Genomic DNA, 16,454 nt, shown 5'->3' with positions numbered 1-16,454 from the left:
TTTTCCTTTTAAGTTTAGAGGAAGACTGAGGAAAGCCTTTTTTTTTTTTTAGTGGTTTGGTCAAAGGGCTAGAACATTTGGGTTTTGAATTTTTTTTTAAAGTACAGCCTGCAGTGTCAGCTAAACCCATTATGCTTTTGGGTATGGGGGTCACCCTTTTGTAGGGAAGTGTTTTTTATATTTTAACTTCTGTTCTCTGGGTTCTACAAGGCATGGCAGCTGTCAGAGCTCTTCCGGCAGCACCAGCTGTACTGCTTTGCTATATCAGCAGACTTTCCAGATGCCCTTGCTGTACCCCATGTTTGGCCGGTGCTTCCCAATTCTGAGTTCCACTGACCTTTTAAAGACTACTTTGCCCCAGCACAACCCATTTCCCATCCCTCTTGGTACCCTTTATGCCACCGAGGTAAATTTAGCCCACTGTTTATATATAAACTGCACCTTCCTAGCATTTGAAATCCAGTTCAAACTGCTCACTGCTTTGCATAGCTAAAATTGCTCTTGCCACTGGTTTCTCAAATGAATCAACTGATCCACCCAACACACATTTGTACTGTAACCTATACTTATAGAAAATATTTTTATCATTTACATTTCCCCATGTGTGGATAGATTAGGACCAACTATAACTAAATCATGTGGTGATCTATTAAAATGAAATCTATGCCAATGTTACGATATCTCACATATCTTTGAGAGCTAACCCGGTCATTAAAAATAAGTCTCCTAAAGAGATATCATTTGCTTGAATTTACACATAAAACTGAGTGAAATTCTTCAGCCAAAATATTTTGTTTTGGGAAAAAAATGCAGATTTGGGTTGACAAAACATTTAGCAAATTCATGTTGATTTTGGTGAATTGTTTTCATTGAAGCAAAAAGGAAAAAATAACAGATATGTCAATGAAATATTTTGACTTTTTTGGCTAGATTCACAAGGGGACTTAGGTGCCTAACTCTAACACTTAGGTGCCATTTTCCAAACTGAGGAGCTGGGGTGAATTTCACTCATAGATACTAAGGTGATGGGCCTTAGACATTTTGGGGCATAGTTTTGTCCCGATGAAATCAGTCGAAGTCTTATCATTGATTTAAATTTGTATATAATCAGGCTGCTACGGTTATTTTTCTCTATCAGAGAGCTATTTAATTATTTTCTATCCAAGGCCAATCATCAGACATGCCAAACCCAAGAAAAAAATGCAGAAATTGGGCTTGTTTTTTGGCTTAATTGGCTTGTGAGTTGCTTGTTGGCTAGTTTTTGGCTTGTAGCTTGTTACTTGTTTGTGCTGTAGCTTGTTGCTTCTTTTTTTTTATCGGCTCCTGGCAAGCAAGGGGCAAACAGGTGCAAGAGGGGGAGAGAGGGGTGCACAGCAGGCCCACCACAGTCCCAGACTGCATTCCGGGAGGATCTAATCACATAGAGTGTTGGAGTTCTTAGGGATTGGCTTATTTTGGCCTTGTTTTGAAATGGGATTAGCTTGATTTTTGGCTTATTGTGAAAGTCGGGGTGCTTATTATGTGTTTTTATTGCATTTTTTTGTAAAGCTTTTTCTGAATATTCTAATTACTGAGTAAAAATAAATTTCTTATAACTATAAGAGAAAAAATGCTTACAGTGGAAATAAGCTAAACAATAGATCAAATTTAAAGAACACAGGCACTAAAACAGGGGTCGGCAACGTTCGGCACGCGGCTCGCCAGGGTAAGCTCCCTGGCGGGCCGGGCCAGTTTTATTTACCTGCTGACGCGGCAGGTTCGGCCGATCGCGGCCCCCACTGGCCGCGGTTCGCCGTCCCGGGCCAATGGGGGCAGCGAGAAGCGGCGCGGGCGAGCGATGTGCTGGCCGCGGCTTCTCACCGCCCCCATTGGCCTGGGCGAACCGCGGCCAGTGGACGCTGCGATCGGCCGAACCTGCCGCATCAGCAGGTAAATAAAACTGGCCCGGCCCGCCAGGGTGCTTACCCTGGCGAGCCGCGTGCCAAACGTTGCCGACCCCTGCACTAAAAGATGAGACAGTGAACTCAGAATTGTAGGGTAACTAATGCCTTTGTACAAATGGAAGATTTCACAAGGGAAACAAGAATGGTCAAAATGATATGTGCCATGCAGAGAAAAGGGCTCATTATACTTCCAGCTTAGCTGGAACGTGGTAGGAAGATGGTAACTCTCATACATAAAATATTGAAGAGTGAAGACTTGTGAAAGGACAGACAAGAACATAGACAGGAAGGTGTATAACCCTATAACTGGAAAGGAAGCAAATGAAGAAATTAAGCAGTCAATATCAATACAAGTGTATAAAAGAAGCTCATGAATAATCATAAAGTAGCAGAAAAGTATCTGCAGGCACATATCACTAATCCTTTTGCAGACAATGGATATTGTGTGAGCTCTAAATAGGTGATAATTTGCTTATGTTAACAAGCAATGGGAAAGTAGTTTTTGTTTTACATCTTTTGATGCTCAGTCATGAAGTAACACTAGAAAAGAGTGCTGACAACTTCCTATTCAGTAGAGCAGTAATATCGTTAACGTTCTCTCACTGTTGTGTTATTTGTACTGTAGATCAGGACCTAATTCGACTAGGTGCTGTACTGTAAAAGATAGCACCTGCATATGGAAGTCTGAGTCAAAGCCCATTGAAGTCAGTGAGAATCTATCCATTGACTTCAGTGGGCTTTGGATGAGGCCCTTAAAGCTGAAGCTGGCTTTTCCTGCTAATATCATGAACACAGCAAAGCCTTAATAATAGCCATTGACAGATACCGTGGTTGCAGAGACAAGAGGCTGGAGATTAGTCCTTTCTCTCTTGGCAATGTATTTTCCTTATGCTAGAAAATCTTTTGATATCTTATCCACCAAGGCAACATTCTCTTTCCTCTAAATATTATTCTGATTTTTTGTCACTTCATTTGTAATCTGTCTGCTGATTCCAAATATCTGCATTTGTGCATTGCTGTAACATACTTTTAACTTGCTTGAAAAACAACTTATCCTGATCATTTTCTGATAAATTGAAGTAGGAAGACTTCTTAGACTTGCTTCTTGTTTTAATCAATGTATTGCGACTCAGGTATTGATAAGCTAGCCTCAAATTGCTTAGGCTGGCAGTACTATTGTAGCTCTGCCACAGTAATAATTAGTTCAAGTACAATAATTACCAAGATTAACCATGCTGATTTCTGCTTTTCATTTACAAACAGAAAACCAACCACGTAGATAACACACCTGCTTGCCTTGTAAAATAATTGCATCTAGAATGTATGCTTTTACATTTAAATACTTTCAGTTTACATAGGGTGAAACTAACCCTCTCCTTTGCCCTCAGCCATTAAGCCTGATAGTATTAGTATGTCCAAAAGTGTAAAAGACACTTTAGAGGATGTAAGGGATATGTCTAGACTAAGGCCTGGTCTACACTACCCGCCTGAATCGGCGGGTAGAAATCGACCTCTCGGGGATTGATTTATCGCGTCCCGTCAGGACGCGACAATCGATCCCCGAATCGACGCTCTTACTCCACCAGCGAAGGTGGGAGTAAGAGCCGTCGACGGGAAGCCGCGGAGGTCGATTTTGCCGCCGTCCTCACAGCGGGGTAAGTCGGCTGCGATACGTCGAATTCAGCTACGCTATTCGCGTAGCTGAATTTGCGTATCTTAAATCGACCCCCCCCTGTAGTGTAGATAAAAAGGTTCACTCCACTCCCAACCCCATCACCTAATATCTGTTGGGAAGACAGAACAAGTTGTATTCTATTTTTAGCCCCCATATCTTTTATCCTCCTTCAGATATACCCAAGAAGACAGTCCCTGACTCAAAGATTTTCTGAAAAATAGTGTGGAGGAAATTGGGTGATTAAAGACTAGTTACAGCAATATGATCACACTGTTACTATATTTATATGAATACGCATCATTGTTCTGCAAAGCTTCCCTCTTCCCATTTAAAAAACAAAAACCAAAACAAAACAAGGACCTAATCCTGCAAAGACTTAATCATGTGTTTAATTTTAAGTACTGTGACCAGTCCCTCTTCACCCATTGTGAGAAGTCATATTGAACCAAGTAGGACTATTCAAAGTGTAAAGTTAAGTATATGTATAAGTCTTTGTGGGATTGGGACAAAGATAGTATAATTGACTGGACACTGGAAACAGAAGAAATAAGTTTTAAGAAGGAATTTAAATGAGAAGAGAGTTCTCACTTGACAGTAAACTAACTTTATGTATTGTCCTGTGGTTGGGGGAAACAGAATCTGAGCTGGAATAGCTCAGTGACCCCTGTGCATCCCTTGCATGAGCATTCATTTTTACATGACTCATTTAAAGAGCTATCTAATATTAAAAAAGACATCCTAGCAAGTCAGTGAGTGGGTGAATGCAACATTTTCATGTTCCCATCTAGCTAGAATCTGGAATTGTGGTTCACACATTCATCATGTGATGTTATCTTTGCATCACAGCTCACCAACGTTCATCAGTCATTTTTATTGGATTTCAATTGACTAAGGGCCATGTGCAAACTGAGTAACAATTTAGAAAAATAATATTAATTTCTTCCATGAGCCATTCATGTTTATAGCAAGAAGGTGTGATGACCAGCTGGCTTAGGGTTTCTGCTGGTCTAGTCATCCCAAAGGGAGCCCCAGCTGCAGTCTCAATCACCCCCTCATTCTCTAATTGCCCCCCCAGAGTTCAGTCACTATAAAGGAGTGGGGGCGAAAAGTAGTGGGGGGACCTGAGCCCATGCACCTGATCCAGGACTCTAGGGGTTTGTCAAAGTATCCAGTCCAGTTATTGAGCTACCCCAAATTATTTTTCCCCTCGGTCACTAGTCTGGAGCTCCTCAGTTTGGGGGCATGGTTGCTGTCTTAGCAGACTCTCCTCAGTCTCTTAGTGTCCTGTTTGGTCAGTCAATCTCTTGGCTTTCAGCTCCCAAGGAATTGGGGGGAATCCAAGTCCCTGCTGCTAAAGCAGCATTCACAAAGCTGTTACCACTCCTGACATAGCTCTCATCATCAACCTCGCTTCCTATGCCACATGCAGCTCACTTGCTGGTGGTGGATGTTGCTTCTATTGTCACTGCCACCACCTCCTCCTCGCCTACCAGTCTCCTTTTAAACTGTTTCTCTACTAGTGCAATATGGTTCTGCTCACTCCCCACCCTGGTTCAGTGTTGGGCCTGTAGAACCCATCACACACCCTCCCCACGCAGTTTCAGAGTTGCTGGGTCTACTTGTGTTGACTGACCTGTCTTTCCCCTGCCATCAGCTCGGGAAAAGAAGTTTGCATTTTTATGATCTTTACCAGCTCAATTCAGTACTTCAAAGTAGGAGGGTTGCAGGGACGAATACCCCCACATGACTCAGGGGTGGTTGTCCTTCATGGATTGTATACATTGTAGGGATGCATGATCTGTCACTAGCTGGAATGGCTGACCCCACATCTAATGCATGATTTCCACAGCCCACTTTACCCCTGGAGCCTCCTCCTCAATCACCAAAAAGATTGCTTCATGGGGAAACCGCTTCCTGATAAGATATAAGCCAGGGTGTTCCTCTCCCCGTACTTCTTGTGACAGCGTTGCTCCAAGATGGATGTCCAATGTGTCCACTTGTAGAGTAAAAGGTTTTGAAAAGTTGGGGTGAAATAAAAGAGATTCTGGGACCAGCCATTACAAGGAAAGGTAAGCGAGCTTATCCCATACACTACTTTCAAGACACTTCTGGTTGTAGTGTTATTTCATTATTTCAGCTTTCAGTGAAGTCAATGGGGCTAGTCACACTAGAGAATAGTAGACCTGTAAGCATATATTTGCAAGTTTGGGACCGAGAGGTCCATTTGTGCAAGCCCTCAAGCTTTCTATGCCTAGCTGTCCAGGTGTGGAGAACTTGAAGAAGAGAGCCTGAGATTTATGGGGTTAAACTTAAAGGTGATGAGAAATAATTGGTATCCTGAGAAACCAGACACTACAACAGGTTATTGTATATACTAACTGGTGAAAAGAAAGAAGTGTCCCCACTATTACTTAGCTTGTGATACTATTGCACTTCTGATATTACTGATTATTTACTACAAATCCTTTTTCATGGTCACTTGTAATCATAATTCCCCCACCCCATTTTCCATGTTATGTAATTAATATACTTTGTAAACGTCATTAGATGGTGGTGGGATCCTCTGCAAACCATTTAAATAATTTCCTCTCCTTTACATTAGTGCCAAAATGTTAAGAATGTATACTTTGAGAAATGTGTAATGAATTTTTAATGCATTGCAATTTTGAAGTATATTTCTTCACAGAAAATGATGGGCTCCTTTGCAAATTGTTTCTTCTTAAAGGAATTGATAAGGCAACACTAGCATGAAAAATGCAAGTAAACAAAAATTATATATGAAAACATAATAGGCCAGATCTGGAGCTCTACTGATTTATACCAGCTGTGGATCTAACCCAACCAATCCAGCAGCTGTCATTAAAAATAAACATCTATCAGACTCACTAATATGTGAAAACTTCTTTACATCATACATTGTTTGCTAGTTAGAAGAGGGATCTGTCACATCTCTACCCTGAATTGGCTTGAGGATCTACATTGTGCTATTGTGTTTCTCATTTTTCAGACCTGTGCTAGATGGCAAGTGCCAGTACCCCTTTGCTAGTGTTTATATTTACTTCTGTAGAGTAAAATGGTTCAGGTCATCAGTGTAAACATCTCTGAGTGTGTCTACATTGCAAAAAACATTGAAAGAGAAACCACTGAAAAATTCGCTCTTTCTACGAAAGGTGAGGGGTTTTTTCAGTTCCCCCCTAAGAAGAGGGTTGTTTTTTTAAAATATCTAAGAGACTAGGCTTTTAACATCATGCACTTACTGATGAATAACTTCTTGGTGATGATTTAGGAATCATTCAGAAAACAGAGGAGTTATTTGGTCACCTATATGAAAAGAGCTTGTGGTCCAGGTCTTAAAGTTACACATGTGCTGGATCAAGCATGCAAGTAGTACATTGAAAACAAATGTTTTCTTTAACTGACAGTCTCTATAGAGAAGCCAAGGGTTGATTTTTAGCCTGGGATTGATAATCCATATAAGTGACATATATTGCATGTGGGTGGATGTGTGAATATTGCAAGGAATCACACAAAGAGTGGGGCACACATGTTGGAAGGGCACCAATGAGATGTCTGCTAAAATGTGAACTTTCTCCAAACAACAAATGAAAAGCCCAAATGGCCAATAGAAGAACTAAATTATACAATTTAGTTCCTGATGCAAAGCCCATTGAAGCTAATGGGAGTCATGGACTTCACTGGGCTTTGAATCAGGCCTTTAAAAAGACAATAACTCAGGGATGAGTATGAACATTTTTACTACCATTCAATGACTTTTGACATTTACCTTGACAAAAATATAACCCAACTAATTATCCATGAGATATTGTACTTGAGTAATTATCAGTTTATGCTATTAGTGGTTTGACCTTCAGTAATTATGCTGTCAAAATGTCTGTAAGCAGGCCTTGTCTGTCAGTTGCCTATTCTATCTGTGCATCTGTGGGTAAGAGTTTTGTTTACTGTTCCTTGAATTTCTATTGAACTGTAGAGCACATCTGCAGCATTTGAAAACATTCTGGCTCCTACTGGGCTGCAATTAGAGCCATGCCAACACAGCAGTTTTGCTCCGTACAGATTTTGTGAAGAAGAATGATGGCATTTGCTAATTTGTTAAAATAAACAAAAAAGAGCAAAAACATTTTTTTAATGTAAAGAGGGCAGGGTTACTTGAGCAAATAAAATATTAATGCAGCTAACATTTGTATATTATCTTAGCCAAGATTCCTTATATATCTTAAAAGTATTAACTTATAGTACCAGAATCACTCAGAAAATTGTTCATCCTTTTAATGCGACATACAGCTAGCTGGGAGTTGGGAGATGCAACTAGTTGGGAGGCTGTAATGAAGGGAAGGGAGAGTGCAGATAGTGTGAAGATGTCCTGCAGGGAGGACCCTTAAACCACGGGAGCTGTGACAGAGAGGAGCCCAAGGAGCAGAAAGCTTCGGTGAGGAAACAGGGATGAAGTTTGGGGGTCTAGAGGCCAGTGCCAGTGGGAGAAGGCTAAGCTTCAGCTAGGAAGAGCTGGGAGGGTGGGCTATGAGAATAGATTGGGATAGAAGAAAAGCTTCAACTGTGAGAGAAGACACTGGAGCTAAGTATGAACTGTTGTGTGGTGATGGACAGCTAAGAACTATTTCTTTTATTAAACTAGCCCCAGGCATTGAGTGGTGGTAACACAGAAGATAATTTTGTGCTACTAAACCAGCCAGAGGCAGGGATAGTGTTCTCTGAGAGAGAAGCCTGTGGGTAGTTCTTAAAGGGTCCTGAAGGTGGGGAAACAGAAGCCATGTCCCTGCAAAGCAACTTCTGGCCATGAGGGGCACTCAGTAAACAGGAAACAATTATGTGAGGGAGATTTTCAAAGGCACGAATAGTTAGGTGTCTAGTTCACATTGACTTTCAAGAGGAATTCAGTGCCAAACTGCTTTTAGTGTCTTTGAATATCTCTCCTGCTGGTCTTAAACTTCTTCAGATAACCAGATCATTGCTAATAGCTGCACAATTACACGAACATATCTATGGCATACATACCAAAATGTTTTGTTCACCTGTGTAGGACCTTGAACTGTGAAGCCATATTATCCTACCGCAGAATACAAGTAATTTCCATTGCCTTCAATGATGAATAAATTGGAGAATAAAATGGCCAATGCCCATTACTGTAAAAATGGTAAATAAACAACACCACTTAGGCCACAGCTCATCTTTGCTTCAGATGCTGAACATAATTTGGGAGTGAAGGAATATTACTGTTAATTTTCAGTTGGAGCTGAAATAACTAAAATACTTTAACAAAAATGTCCACCTTGGAATTTGTTTGATTGGTGATGCACTAGGAAATTTTTGTCTAAAATTCCACTAGTATTAGTTGTGCCCTTCCCAGCCTGTTACTGAATGGAAGATAGACTTATAATTCGTTTCTGATTAAGTAAAGATAGAAAGTCTGAATATGTTATATGAACCTTAAGGCCCTAATCCTGCAATGTGATCTGTGTGGGCAGATCCCTCTGCCTGCAGGGAGCCCCATTGACTTTATTTTGCAGGATGCCCAATCAGTGCCTAAATTTACACCACTTTTGCCAATTCAGGAGTCTTTTACACTGTTTCTTCATGCACTCTTATTTTCTTAGCTATAAATAATTTCACAACGTATGTGCTTTTCACCAAGTAACTTTGTATTCATTTATTTTGAATGTGACCCTGAATGTGAACTTGCAGTAACATTAGACATATATACTTCTATTGTTTAACCCTTGGTATAATTTGAGATTCTTTTCTCTTTTTTTCAGGATTATTAGCTTTCTAGTGACACTGTTGCTTACTCCCGTGGAGTCCAATTTCTTTTTTTCCAGTTGAAAGGAGTCTGTTATTTATCTCTGATAGAAAGTAAAAGGCTGGAGTTACTTTGATGAAGCTAATGGAAGTCGAGAGAGGAAAGATATTGTTCCTGTGTACATGTGGGGAAAAGCTGCTGAGTAAAAGCAAGCCTGCCATGTGGAGATGCTATTTTTTTTCCCAGTTACATGACTTATTTTGATAGCATCTATTAATTTTCAAGCAACCGTAACATTTGAATTACACTAGATTAATATGTGTTAGAACTTATTCTAGAGCTAAATTTGGGATTTGGGCCAAATCCTCTTCTCTCTTCAAGTTACTGGGTTGGGAAGAATGGTAGGAGAAAGGGGAAACATCATCTCCCCACTCCCCCTGCACCAAGGTTATTGGTAGCTCTGTGTGCACCCCTAGAACAGCTTTGCTCCCATGAGTACACAGAAAATCATCATCACAAGGGATTCTCCAGCCCTGCTCACCCATGACCTGCCCTCACCTGTACCTTGCATGCAACGGTGCGGATGGTGCTCACGCAACAGAACACCATACCACATGTGTAGGGTTACCATACGTCCGGATTTTCCCGGACATGTCCGGCTTTTTGGTCTTCAAATCCCCGTCCGGGAGGAATTTCCAAAAAGCCGAACATGTCTGGGAAAATACTCCCAGCTTTGCCGGCATCCCGGCCCCAGTCCCGGGTTTACCTTAGAGCGGGCTCCGGCAGGCTGCGAGCTGCAGTCGGATTCCCCCACAGCGGTGGCGGCTGCTGCTGCTCGGAGACACCTCAGCTCTGTGCAGCTGAAGAGCCGAGCGTCTTTTGCCCAAGCGCTACCGGCTTCACGGTTTGCCGCGCAGCCCCCATACCTCCAGCCCCTGCGCCCCTGGCCGGGCACTTCCCCAGCGCAGCAGCAGCCGGAGCCCGGGAGGCGGGAAGCGCCCAGCCGGGGGCGCAGGGGCTGGAGGTATGGGGCTGCGCGGCAAACCGTGAAGCTGGTAGCGCTCGGGCAAAAGACGCTCGACTCTTCAGCTGCACAGAGCTGAGGTGTCTCCGAGCAGCAGCCGCCGCTGCGGGGGAATCCGACTGCAGCTCGCTGCCTGCCACAGCCCGCTCTAAGGTAAGCCCGGGACTGGGGCAGGGATGCCGGCAAAGCTGGGAGTACCATGCGCTGCTGATTGCACAGGTGGGTGGCAGCGCTGGGGGAGCTGCTCCGGTAGGGTGACCAGACAGTAAATGTGAAAAATCGGGATGGGGGTGGGGTGGTAATAGGAGCCTACATAAGAAAAAGACCCAAAAATCGGGACTGTCCCTATAAAATCGGGACATCTGGTCACCTTATGCTCCGGGGAGTCGCCAAGAAGCACTGATTGCGGTGGGGGAGAAGGGGATGGCAGTGTAAAAAAGGCAGGAGCGTGCAGAGGGATCGGAGCTCTGGCTGCGATGGGCATTGGGATGCCTTGCCTGCAAGCGGATCGGAGCTCCCAGGGCTGGGGCGTGTTGTATGGCGCTCAGCTCCCCATTTGTGATGAGAGAGCAGTGTGGTGGATCGCTGCGAAATGTCCAGGATTTTACCGGGTGGGGAGGAGGATGCAGAACCTCCGAGCCCGTGCGGCAGCAGGGAGCATTAGTCTGGAGCCCCTGCTGGGCTGCCTCGGCCTTGGGAGCCAATGGAAGGGGGAGGTGGAAGGGGAAGGGGATGGAATTCCTGAGCCCACGCTGACGCTGCCCTGTCTGCAGCCGGCAGTACAGAAACGCTGGAGGAGGAAGCCCAGGAAGCTGCGGTAGGAGCTTAGGGCTGCAGGGCTGCCTCGGCTGGGGTGGAAGACACAGTCCCCGCCTGGTCGGAGCCTGGGCTGCCTCGGCCGTTGGGACCTGTGCAGACTGCAAAGCCAAATCCCCCTGCTGTCCCAGCCTCCGCCGTGTGCACTGCTGTGTCTGTGGTGTTGTTGCTGCTGTGGGCTGTTAAACACCTTATATGCCAGCCCAGAAGTGGCTGCATTTCAGTGGTTTTGTATCTTCAGGAGGCCATGGGTTCACAGGTGCTATAGAAACTTGGGATGTTGTTGGTATTGGGAGGGGGGGCATCATCCTCTCTGAGCCTCAGTTTCCCCATGTGTAACAGGGACAGTATGCTCCTAAGGGCATGGGGGAGAGTCTGTGAAGCCAGATGAATGCTGTGTGGGGGTGGCCAAGAGGGTGAAAATTCCCTGTCACTGACTGAGCAGCATCTCTGTCCAGGCTTGAGGAGGAAGCAGGAAGCCTTGGCTCTGTGGTGGGTCTGAATGGCCAACCCCCGCATTCCTCCCTCCAGCCAGGACCCCCCAGCCCCTGCTGTAGCCCAGTCTGGGCCAGGCAGATGGCAGAGCAAAGGCGCCCTCGGCCCATGATGGCTGCTGGCGACTGGACTTGGCCTGCGCCGCTGACAGAGCCGGGGGCGAGTTCTGGGTCGCTCTGCTCATTTGGAGTTTGCATGGATGAAGCTGAGAGCATTTTCTGGGTGACTTGAGAAACCCAGTGGGACTGAGATGAGTGCTGGGGGGAGAGGGGTCGCTGCCAATCGCTAGCTGAGAACCCAAGAGCGCAGGTCTGGCAAGAACCCCAGAATTCAAGCAATGGAAGGAGCTGGGGCGGTCAGATTCAGGAACCTGGGGAACTGGGTGCTCCAAGGCATCTGGGGAGCTGGGAAACAGAACAGTGTGAGCTGCGTGTCCTGACCGCTCCCGAAAACTGAGCGCCGGGGCAGATCCTCCACTGGTGTAAACTGAGCAGCTTCACTGAAGTCATGGGAGTCTACACTAGTGTAGTGCCTGACTCTAGAATTGGTGCAGCTGTTTCGCGTGGCTGGGAGAGAGGAGGGGGAATGCGGGGCGCTCAGGGGAGGGGGCGGAGTTGGGGCGGGGACTTTGGGGAAGGGGTTGGAATGGGGGTGGGAAGGGGTGGCGTTGGGGCGGGGACTTTGGGGAAGGGGTTGGAATGTGGGCGGAGTTGGGGCAGGGCGGGGCTGGGGCCCCATTGAGTGTTCTCTTCTTTCAATGTTCAAATATGGTAACCCTACACATGTGGCAGCAAAAATCCTGCCTCCTCTAAAAGGTACAGTAAGACAACAGGAGTTTCTCTCTCTGGGGAACCCATGGGCTCACAGCAGAAGGCACTCAATACAAACTTTTATTTATAGCCAAAGATTGTTCTGATGAATAAATTGAACTTCCAATACAAGGTCTTTTTATTTCCAGATTTTAAAATATAGGATATTATTTCTGTAGACACCTAAATATGGCCTTGAGAACCTAATTTTAGGAACCCAGGTTGGGTTTGGACCAAAAGTAAAAAATTAGATAAGTGGGATTTGTGTAAAACAATATGGGCCAGAGCCCCAGGTGGTGTATGTCAGTGGAAATCTGGTTTATACCATCTCCAACTTAAACCAGCTGAGGATCTAACTCTATGTATTTTGAAAGTTGCTCAGTTACAGTAGTCTTTTAATTATCTTCTTTCCAGTGCTGTAGCAGGACTTCCAACCAGTTGTCACTATTTTTATGTTTTTACCACAAGGATTTCCAAATCGATGTACTGTCAATGCTTGTGACAGCAGAGACTGGGGGCTGAATTAGACTCATTGGGTCAGAGTCTCTTTATGGGGCACAAAGTGGCCTCAAAGCAACTGAAGATGGAGAGTGGAGGGGAACTTCCTGTGCAGGGGGACTTCCTGCTGGCAGAAATGTGGTGAAGGTTGAACAACCTCTTGTGGTGCCTGTCCTGCAGTATAAGGAGAAGGATGTGTGTGTTTGGGTCATTCCAGGATGGAAAAACATAGGCAGGAGAGAGGTCAGAGAGGATGTGGCAGAGCAGGGCACCGCTACACCAGATTCTCCACTGGCACAGGTGTCTTCACTGGAGGCTGGGCAGCTCTGAATTAGGGAACAGCAACGGGCACCCTGCATCCCCCACTCCCAGCAAGAATAGAGAATTAAAGCCATTTTACCCAATCGTTGATGAATTTTGTAAGTCAGAAGAAATCATTACTGTCACTGATCTTTGTGGTTTTTTGTCTGTCTGGGAGAGAAATGCTATAGATGCCAGTGCAGGAGAAAATTGCTACTGATGCAGGCAGTGGTGGATTCCTTCAGTAGGAACCATGTTGTTTGTGATACAGGAAGACTTTCTGCCAACACTGATAGCTTTATCCCATCCTATCCCATCTCCTAGAAGTGGAAGGGACCTTGAAAGGTCATTGAGTCCAGCCCCCTGCCTTCACTAGCAGGACCAAGTACTGATTTTGCCCCAGATCCCTAAGTGGCCCCTTCAAGGATTGAACTCACAACCCTGGGTTTAGCAGGCCAATGCTCAAACCACTGAGCTATCCCTCCCCCTATCCCTCCCTTTGATTAATGTTTTTCTCTGTACCCCTACCCCTTTATTTGTTACTGTAGCTCCTACCATTATGACGTGGAAGGAGGCTTGGTGAGTTTTGGTTAAGGAATTATGTGATGTGGTGCACTAGAATTCCTGAGATAATACCTACTTTTTGACGTCCTCAACAGTTAGAGATACTCATCATCCTAATCATTACCCCGGATACATACAACTAAGACAAATGTATGAATCCTCTACTTAGGTGAGATGGGGATAATATTATTAGTCTCTAACGTTCAATAATTCTTAAAGAAATCTTAGAAAATTATCACAGCAGTGGTGTGCTGTTTATGGTTGGTAGCATTAAAGTAAGTTATGCTGATGGCAGACAAAAGACAGCTGTCCAATTAATACCTCTGTGCTTGAGCACCTTATCTTACATAGACAGTGTGTTCTGCTGTTAGGGCTTCATATACATATTGCTTCTGGCACTCAGGCACTGCACAGCAAGTTTAACACTCACGACTGTGGTAATGTAATGCTGATTGCTGGCTCAACAAATTAGAAAATAACACGAAAATTCAGGAATAGAGGATTTGACAACTAAATAGTAATAAAGGGCCTTTAAAATAACTAGTGGTTTGTTGGCAGAATTGCTCTCCATCCCCTGGCTGAGCGACCTGCCTACAACAGAAATATCAGAGAAGAGGGCATTTGTGCCTCTAATTCAGCAAAGTACTTATGTTACACACTTGACTTCAGTGGGACTTAAGCATGAGCTTAAGTGCTTTGCTGAATTGGAGCTTTCTGAAACGTTTAGTTCCAAAATCTTTAATTTTCATATGGAGTCTCTTTATTAATTTTAAACAAATTTTTGTTTCTTTTCCTACGGCGTAAATCTGTGTGTGAGCTTTCATCCTCATTTTCTTCAATATAATTGTGTCTAAAAGCTCAGGGGGAGCATTAGGAGTTTCCATTTGCTTTGAATATGTGATTGTTTGATATCTGAGGGGAATCTTTTCTTAAAATATGTGTGTAGACTGCAACCACGGCCTATGTTCCACCAGGTTTGTGATACTCTAGCTGCACCAGACAATAAGGAAAGCCAATGAACCCATTCAGTTGTAGATACTTCCAGTGCAGGGGAATTTTCAGATGATGTGAAGCCAGCATAGCTCTCTGTGTCACTAGAAGTGGGTAAAAGAGTTTGAAATTGACAGATAGATAGGGAGCCTTTTGATTTATTTGTTTCATTTAACATTGTCCCCTTAAGACTGACTAAGGGTCAGAGAAGAGAATTTGAGTGATGGTTTACCCACTGGAAGAAATACTGCATTCAGTTCTATATTTTGTATTTCACACTGTATTAACATCAGAGAACATTTATTTTTGATTTGTGCTTGGGTTGTAAAAGTGCAGAAAAATCACATTCTTTGATACTACTTTATCATCCAATTTCCATAAAGCCTCAGTTGCTATCTTTCTAGTATTGTATACCTTACTTTTGAAGCTCAGTGTACCTGCTAACAATCTCTTATTTCAAAGCTTATATTTCTAATCATGGCTCTAATTAATCTGTGTCTCTACAGTGCTATCCATCTGCAAATTATGAAAAGCTGAGCATTCTGATGCAGGATGAAAGCATTAATAGAATTTATTTGTGTCTGCACGGATATAATTTTTGGACAGCTTTTCTGATGATACCAGTGAAGCTCATATTTTAATTGCAAACAAAGCTCAGAGCTCAAGCTTTGAAGAGTTGCATAGTTATTTAGTGCTTCTATCCCTCATCTATGATTTAGAAAGGCTTTACTTTCATCTTTATAATAACAAAACTATTGCTTTTCCCCAAATGTTTTGTGCCATATTGTGGGATTTAAGATCCAAATTTACAGTCATTAGCATTTGCCAACAGTTAGAACACATCTGAAGTAATGCAGTTATTACCCCTCCTAAACACAGGGAAAATTATGGTATTTTAGATACCAAGATGTTGCAACTTCTCACAAATACTGAGAAACTAAAAATGGCAAAATCTTAGTATTTAAAACCAAGTATTACCTGAATTCTAAACACTCCAAACTTCAACTCTTATGTTACTAAATACTATAGTGGTTGTTTGTTATGTTTAAAAATCAGTATTCTTTCATTCTTCTTACAGTAAATACCCAGGAAGATGATGCATTGGTATGATATGTCACATCTGTCAGCATCACTCACTGGGCATCCTTATACATCAATTCATCAATATGGGTAAAACAGTTTTTTTTTAAAATATACACACTTGTGGCTACCAGGATATGCAGTTTGAAAGACTGGCACAAAAATGGTGATTCTCCAAGTTTAACAAAGGGAGATGGAAATGGGATGAAAGGGTATTCCTGGCCTATAGGCAAATAAGTCAAAGCTTATAGTTTAATGTTATGAACACCACACTCGGGGTACGTCCTTCCTGGTCCGGATGTAAGCGATCGATCTTCTGGGATCGATTTATCGCGTCTTGTCTAGACGCGATAAATCGATCCCGGATCGATCCCGGAAGTGCTTGCCCTCGACGCTGGTACTCCAGCTCAGCGAGAGGAGTACGCGGCATCGACGGGGGAGCCTCCCTGCAGCGTCTGGACCCGTGGTAAGTTCGGACTAAGGT

The sequence above is a fragment of the Emys orbicularis genome, chromosome 5, assembly GCF_028017835.1.
Source record: "Emys orbicularis isolate rEmyOrb1 chromosome 5, rEmyOrb1.hap1, whole genome shotgun sequence".
Classification (NCBI taxonomy): domain Eukaryota; kingdom Metazoa; phylum Chordata; order Testudines; family Emydidae; genus Emys; species Emys orbicularis.
The sequence above is the reverse complement of the archived record's forward strand: the minus strand, read 5'-3'. Positions refer to the sequence as shown.